At 44.1% G+C, this 8,580-nt stretch overlaps 1 long non-coding RNA gene across 1 annotated transcript; it reads right to left on the reverse strand.

The window, feature by feature from the left end:
• Positions 1 to 7,283: 7,283 nt before the first annotated feature.
• Positions 7,284 to 7,752, reverse strand: LOC113939031. The gene is made up of 2 exons (XR_003525107.1): positions 7,638 to 7,752; positions 7,284 to 7,394 (listed from the first exon to the last, which is right to left on the reverse strand). It is a non-coding gene; the product is annotated as an uncharacterized LOC113939031 (long non-coding RNA).
• Positions 7,753 to 8,580: the final 828 nt, after the last annotated feature.

The following is an 8,580-nucleotide window of genomic DNA, read 5'->3' on the forward strand; positions in this document are numbered from 1 at the left end:
TTTATGATCTGCCCCTTTACAGAAAAAAAATGTGTGACCAACAGAGTCCCAGGAGCACCTAGCACCCACACCACTTTTTCTTGCCTTGGCTTATTTTATTTTTTTGCTCTTATTGTGATAATCACAACCTAGTATCTATGGAGACCTAACCATGTGTCAAGCATCATTCTAAAAATGTATATGTAATCTATGTTAACAAAACAGTCTAAGCAGGTACTATTATTATCCCCAAATATACAACTGGGAAGAGCTGGAACAGGGATTTGAGCCCAGGGACCCGACTTTTGCTAAGGTAGGATGTAACATGATTTCCTTCTGGTGGGATTTCAGACTTTTTGATGATGGTGAGGCCTCTTCTGTACCTTTTGCTGAAGCCATAGTCAGCCTGTATTGAGAATTTTAGGTAGAAGGAACCGCTGTGTTTGGAACATGATCAAAATGTTATATTTTCTTCTAATAGACTTATCATTTGTGGGTTTTGTGTGTGTGTGTGTGTGTGTGTGTGTGTGTGTCTAGCTTTGTAAAGCATCTGGGGTTTTTATTTTTATTTTTTTTAAGATATTTGTTTATTTGAGAGACAGTGAGTGAAGAGCAGAGCAGGGGTAGAGGCAGGGGCAGAGGGAGAGGAAGCAGATTCCCTGCTGAGCAGGGAGCCTGATGCGGGCCTTGATCCCAGGACCCTGGGACCATGACCTGAGCCGAAGGCAGACACTTAACCAACTGAGCCACTCAGGTGCCCCATGGGGTTTTTATTCTGAAAAACAAGAAGTAAAGGTCTATTTTTACTTTCTCAACAATTTTTGAAATTAAACTCTGGTTCCAGACAATTTCTCCAGCACTGTTTACCAACCATTTTACCTTGTCCCCATGAGGAAAATACTCCTACCTGTGTAGAAATATGTGTGTAAAAGAAAGTTCACAGTTGAATTTATAGTAATAAAATAACCTAATTCAAATGTCTATCATGACTTAGATGTGTTTTAATGGTATTTGTGCTGCTTTGGCTTCACTGAGGGTCTTGAATCCATAGCCTAATACATGAGTCGGTTTGGGAGAATTCTCTTTGTCCAAATACTGCTTCCGTCCCATTCAGCCCTTCCTTGGCTTCTGGGAATTCCTGTTACATGTATGGTAAACCAGTTGACTACATCACACGTATTTCTTGTGCTCTGTTCTGTCTTCCCTTTCTTCTCTTTTTGTGCTTTAGTTTGAATATTTTCTGATGACTTGCCTGTGAGTCCACTAATTCACTAATAGAGGTGTTTACAAACCCCTCTGACCCATCAGACTTTGCAAGGATAGCGTGGCTGCTGAAATCCATTAGCAATTCAGTCGGCCTCTGCCGCTTCCCACTAGATTTCTTGGAGGGTCAGTCTACACAGCCGTTGAGGTATACACCAACTATTTCAGGACTATTTGTGTGTAGAATTGGGGGCTCACACTTTATGGTTCCTTCCTCTCCAGGATTAATTTCCAGTCACTTATCGAAGCCATGAATTCTGAACTCTGTCTCCTAAATTCAGTATGACTGTTAACTTTCTGCTTAGGCTCTATTACCAGAATTGGAAAATAGTTCCCTTAGGGGAAAAGCTGGGTAAATATGGAGCTTGTCTAATATGCACCTCTTCTTTCAAGAGTCACAGCCTATCCAGTTTTTGTATGCTTTAGCTGTCCTCCACTGCCTTTGAATATTGCCCCCCACCCAAGTTTCATAATTGTTATCATCAGGAAGTTTACTTTGACAAAACTATCTTGTCATGATTGCAATTGGCATACGTTGGTAAGGATTTGTACATTGCACTCAGAAGAGTAAGATAGGACTTTAAAAGTTGACATGATCAGTGATGTAGTGACTCAAATAAATAAGTGGAATCACAGTATTTTGTGTTGGTATTAGCTTCAGATTTCCGGGCTGATGCCATTTTGAATATGTATGAGAGGCTGGAAGGCACAGAACTTGCGGACTTCTGGTTCCTTTGGCCGGGAAGAGCACTATAGGGCAACAACCTGTCCCCAGTGCAGAGACTAAGTGCATTTGTAAAACATATGTTGACGCTTAAAAGCTGCCTCTAAATCTGCAAGCATTACACTTTTGCAATCCCCATCTGTTGGAACGCATTTCCAGCTGGGGCCTGCCAAAAAGCTTGGGTCAGATTCTCGGAAGATGGAGACATTTGATGCCACCCAGGTGGCTGGAAATAGAAAGCAAGTATTTATTCATGCAGCACCACTGAATAGTGGTGGATATTTTGAAATCAGACCAAAAGATGGCACCCTTTGAAAATTTAGCTTGGTAAATGCAAAGAAAAAATACAGAAAGGTGTTCTCTATGTTGATTTCAGAAGTGTAAGGCAGAGAAAAGAACAACACTGTATTAATGACCTTAAAGAACATCTTAATGGCAGTTGGAGGGATTTTGTTGTTGTTAAACTGTTTTCAGTTTTGAAAAATTGGCAAAGGAATCTCATGTATTTTTCTGGGAAAGTTGGAGACATTTTACAATGTTCTCGGGAAAGTTGCAAACAAAGCCTTTTTTGTTGATGTACATAACAGGATGGAGTCTGAGGCTTTTTTCCTTTTACATTCTTTATTTCCTAGGTAATAATAGCTACTGGCTAAAGAGGCAGGAAGCAAAATAAGGCTCTAAACCGTGAGCTTTTCTGCACCAATGTTACAGGTAGGTGTAGTGAGTTGACTTTCTAATACCTAGCATTAAGGTTAATTATTTCTTCCCATCATGAACCAAGAAGGCCCACTGTAGGAATTTAATTAAAATGCTGCTATACTTAGAAGTTGTAGTGCATGGGAGGAATAGTTTTTCCTCCATTCTTTTTTTATGATGCATTCCCCCAAAGTAGTGATGTTACTTTAAGTAGAAGCGGGGTTTAGTTCGTTGGATGGAAGAAGAGGAGAAAAAGAGGTAACTCTAGTTGTTTTAGCTTTTTGTTAGCAAGAAAGTACTATATGGAGGCACCGAGCTCTGAGCACCTTATGGGAGACATACAGGGGGAAATACTCAGAGGGAGACAGGCAGTTGACAAGAGATAATTATATTGCCTACCTTGCAACTTTTCTTAGGGCTGGTTGTGGTTCCTTAATTCCTAGAGGTGAGGTTTGTTCTACTCAATTCTTAATTGTGGGAAATACTTTCAGTATCATTTATTCTCTGTCCAGTATGTACTCACAAACAGAAGTGGTTAATATGGATGGATTTGTCTTTCTATCCCATATTGAACAGAGATCTACTGTTAATTTCATGTGATACTGGAACACACCTCTGCCCTCTAGGCAAACTATTCCTGGGGTATCAGACAACAGAAGCTCTTGAATTTGCCTTGTGAGTTTCTGCCTCTGTATCCTAGCTCCATCGATCCTCATGCAAACATTATTCTGCATGTGAGTGTGTGTTGTTTCCCAGCCAATGAGTTTGTGCCAATTTAATTATTACAACACCTTATCCTAATTTTGCTTTCTTCAATCTTTTCTCCCATAACTACTACAACAAAGAGGAAAGTTTTGGTGTCAGTCTTCATAAGTCCCATCCAATGTTCGTATCTTTTTCTTAAGAGTTCTAGACAGCTGTGACCTGCAGCATCTGCCAATTAGTGCTACTAAATTTCTGATGATGTTCATTCCCAGCATCTGAGCATCAAGATACAGTCTCAACTCACATGCATCCTACATGGTCTAGTAAAACTAGGCTGGGTTCAAGTCCCAGCGTAGACAGTGGGGTGAGATGATCCAATGTCCAAAACAAGCAACAACATTAATGAAAGGACAAATATAAGTAAAATTCAAAAGAGAAAACTCTGATTCCATTAAAATGAAATCTCATTAAAAATATGTTCTAATGGTGGCTGGGTAATAGACATTGGGGAGGGTATGTGCTATGGTGAGGGCTGTGAACTGTGCAAGACTGTTGAATCACAGATCTGTACCTCTGAAGCAAATAATACATTATATGTTAAAAAAAGAAGGAGAAGAAGAAGATAGCAGGAGGGGAAGAATGAAGGGGAGTAAATCGGAGGGTGAGATGAACCATGAGAGACGATGGACTCTGAAAAACAAACTGAGGGTTCCAGAGGGGAGGGGGGTGGGGGGATGGGTTAGCCTGGTGATGGGTATTAAAGAGGGCACGTTCTGCGTGGAGCACTGGGTGTTATATGCAAACAATGAATCATGGAACACTACATCAAAAACTAATGATGTAATGTAGGGTGATTAACATAACATAATAATTTAAAAAAAAGAATAAAAAAAGAAATGTTCACAAAGAAAAAGAAATATGTTCTAACTTACAGAACTTGATCGGGATTCTTGATTTATCATCAAAAGCCTGTTTATACTTGCATTTTGATTCCATTGGTTTTGGAAGTATTTTCTATTAATAGTATTCTCATCTCAGTTGATAGACAATAGACATTGGCCTTTGTAATAAGTCCTAGTTATTTCTAATGACCTTTTAATACTACTAAGCTTCATTTGAGCATTAGAAGGTTTAATTGCTATTACAGTTGTGGAGAATAGTTAGGAGGTCTATACATTGATTTTGATGTATTATGCATTAATTACATGTGGATTGCAAATCCCAGTATTTAACTACTACTTTAATCCACAAGCACTGACATACTTTTCATTATTCAGGAATAGATCAGGCTTGGAAAAAAAAAATGGATCCAGCAACTCTGAAGTAGTGCTGCAATGGAGGCCAGGGACTTGCATAATTATATTTGATTTCGTGATTTTAGATGTCACCGGTAGCTGTATGTTCTGTCTCAGTTGGAGGTACACTGGGACTGCTGTGATTTGCAAAGGAAGGTAAGTAGATAAACTTCTACCTGTTCTACCTTCCCCATCTACTTCCCACGCCAGTCAGTACACTTGGAATTAGGCAGAAACTTAAGGTCAGTAAGTTGGAGAAGTGAGTTCAAAGTGTTTATAGTGGAGAGGTCATATTAACGAGGGCAGGCTAACTATTATAATAAAGAGACCCAAATCACATTGATTTAATACTCAAGGATTAAAACTCCTTCCATGTGGTCCAGAGATGCTTCATTGGAGGTCCACAGCACTCAGAGGTTCAGGGCTACAATTCAGGGGTCCATGGGCTTGGGGGGGGCACAATGGCATCTTTATTTTCATGAATCCCAGCTAAAAATTAACACGATTTTCCCAAATGAATATGGTCTGTTGCCAGGGAGCAAAGATACATTTGCTCATGGCCTACAGTGTGTAACGTTGAGATAGCAAGTTATCTTATGAACAGACCAAAATGGAAAGCCAGGCACATAGTCCAACCTGGTTATCGATCCCCACAGACAAGGAGGAGAAGGAAAATGCCGGTATGAGATAAAAGAATTCAAAGGGTGATGGGTATCAAAGAGGGCACATATTGAATGGAGCACTGGGTGTTATACACAAACAATGAATCATGGAACACTACATCAAAAGCTAATGATGTAATGTATGGTAATTAACATAACATAATAAAATAAAAATTAAAAAAAAGGGTGAGAGTGGAAGGCAGAGCTTGGAGGAATCCTTGGGGCTGTAGGAACGCTTCGTAGATTTTATAAGTTGCCCGGAGCCTGGCACACAGGCAGGAAGTGCTTAGGGGCTCAAGGTGGGAAGCTTCCAGTGTGACCACAAGGTCATTTCATGTCCACATTTTACCACAGGCTTATTGTACAGACAGGATTGGGTGGGGAATACGTTCTTGTCCTTCCCAGGAATATCAGGCAATTTGCTGAGTCTCTGGTTATTTTCTAATGATGTCAAACTAATGTTGCTCAGATCCCAGAGTAATTCCGTCGTCCTTCCTGAGACTTGCAGTTATGTCCACTCCACAGGGGGACTGCCCCTTTCCAGAATGTACGCTCGCCTGCCACCTCAGTGCCAGGACTCCCAGGCGGGTCCGCTTCCCACTTAGGGGTGCAAGTCGGAGCACATGCATGGACCCGCCTCCTCCTGTCATTGTCCTGCTCTGATCTCCTCCCTCGTCTCCACCGTTGCCGCCTTTCAGCCCCTCCCACGCTCTTCTGTTCCTCCCCCCTGCCAGGCAGCCTCCCGCCCCAGCACCCTTGCTCTGCCCTTGTTTCTTCTGCCTGGAAGACTCTTCCATGTACTTAACTTCCTCACCTTCTTCAAGTCTTGGCCCAGATCACGCCCGATCAAATCGACCTGAACCTCTCTATTTGAAAGAGCGACTTGCTCTTGATTTGCCCTTGATGTGCCCTTCATTCTCGATCCCCCTTCCTCCACTTCATGTTTTCCCTGCATGAACATCACCATGGAGTTGGCCTGTACTTACTATGAGTGTTGGGAATTGACTGAAAATCATTCAAAACTGCTAGCAATAATTATTGTTTATTCCGTTGGAAGGAATACTTTTAGGTGATGGGATAGCCGGTTTTGAAAGTTCATTTTTTTTAAATGTGTACACGAAGGTACAAGGGCCTGAATTGTTTTCCACAGCTGAGCAACAGGAAAGGCGGTTCCTGAGTGGCCAGAATCTGCTTGTTATGGAAAACAGAACCTAGCTGTGGTAGCTGGAGGGAGCAGCGACTCTCAAGCTTAAGCAAGGGAGTGTGTTTTGGCCCCAGATCCAAAATCATCATCTAGTGCTGAACTGAAAATGAACTTAGAGATAACGCTATGGTATCTTAATTTTTAAGAGATCAACATGCTCCATCCTCTGCCATATGTGGCCTGTCCAAACAGCGGGGACCCCGGGACCCGCCTGCCGGGGCTGGAATCCTGGCTCTGCTCTTCCAAACCGTGTGTAACGGTGGGGACCCACCTCATTCTCCTCTGCGATGGGGTTTTGTTTGCTACTGACTCACAGTCACTCTTTCCTCCCGCGAATTGCCATTGACCACATGGCAGCAGCCTCACCCCCCCCCCCCGCCCCCCCGCAGCTGCCAATCCATAGGCACCGGTTACACTCACCTTGAGTTCACCAAGTCTGGGGCAATTCATTCTCCAGAGCTCCTCATGGAGGAGGCTGAAACTATTCTCCAGCCCAGACCACTCCTTGCTTAGTTTTCTCCTCTTCTCTGTTCTCCTCCTCCTCCTTCTTCTTCTAATTCTTATTCTTTTTTTTTTTTTGCTTAAGATTATTTTATTTATTTATTTTTGCAAGAGAGAGAGAAAGAGTGAGCACACGAGTGGGGAGGGAGCCCGATGCAGGACTCCATCCCAGCATCCTGGGATCATGACCCCAGCTGAAGGCAGACGCTTCACCGACTGAGCCCCCCAGGCGCCCTGTTCTCTGTCCTTCTCACCTGGTTTCTGTTGTGAGTCTGGCCAAGCTACTCCATGGCATTGCAGCCTGGCCGTTGATTTTGTTTGGCTAAGCAGCCCCACCGGTCCCCTCACGGAAGCCGATGCCGTAGCTAAGGGTTGGCAGAGTCACAAGCAAATGTGAGTTCCTCATATGACTTCCCAACAGATCTTGTGATCGACAGCCTCCCCTGCCTCCCAGGGCCTTCCCATTGTGTGCCCTTTAGATGAGACCCCTTGGAGCTTAACAAAATCCCACCCTTTTGGTTTGACTCCACCAATGTGGCCTCAGCCCGGGATTCCTAAAGCATTCCACCCCCACACTTGAATAAAGGCATGAGCCCCCCAGCGCTAACCTCTGTGTACCCTGCCTTGATCTCCCCTTGTGGCCTGGGAAGGCATGACCTATACATCATCCAGTTCTCATAACACTTTTCTCTATTCAGTTTCTCTTATGGTCTGTTGTTGAACAGCAACTCACCCTCTGGCCCTCTGTGCTCCACCTAACCATTATCAACAGTCATAACAATGGGCATTATGAACAAGATGCTAGAGTTGTGCTGGCAGCCAACCGTGGAGAATGTCTCTTCGCTGCCTCTCCCATGGGGGTGGCTCCATGTGGAAGGGACCCTGTGTGCTGGTGCTGTCTGCAAGGCTTTGCACTGCAGCCTCCCACCGGCCACAGCAGGACACGGCCTCAGATTCCCATCCCGAAGTGCAAACTTGGAATGAAACACCAGTCTTTATGAGCCCTAGAGCGCTGCCCACAGGCGCGGGTTGGAGGTACCACGGCTGTGTCTTCTGCCTGTTAGTGCCCCATGGGGGATGAATCCTCGCTGTGGCTGTTAGTTCACTTTAAGATGTATTTCCAGACTCTAAGCCCTGACCCCGCTGCTGATGTCAGGTGAATGGGCTAAGGTTTTTGCAAGGTCTCTTTGCATGAGTTAATGGCTGGGACACGCGAGTGACAAGCCCTGCCCAGATGTGGTCTACTGGATAAAGGTGCTGGGCAGTGCCCTTTGAAGGAGGAGCGGGAGAGTCCCCTTTCCTGATGGCCATGTTTGTGGTAGGACTCCGAGTCCTAACCTGTACGATAGGGGCACCCTTGCTCCGGAAGTCATGGCTCCTCCCCAAGGCAAGTGTAGCCAAGGCCTGCCCTCCCTCTGTGGCTGCATACCTAGCTGCTGTCACACCACGGCCCCTGACCCCATGAGATATGTAGGTCTCAGCCCTGGCACATGGTGGCTGAAGCTCTAATGGCCTGATAGAAACAGCCAGTGGAATAAAAAAACATCCAGG

This window comes from Zalophus californianus, chromosome 16 (assembly GCF_009762305.2).
Source record: "Zalophus californianus isolate mZalCal1 chromosome 16, mZalCal1.pri.v2, whole genome shotgun sequence".
NCBI lineage: Eukaryota > Metazoa > Chordata > Mammalia > Carnivora > Otariidae > Zalophus > Zalophus californianus.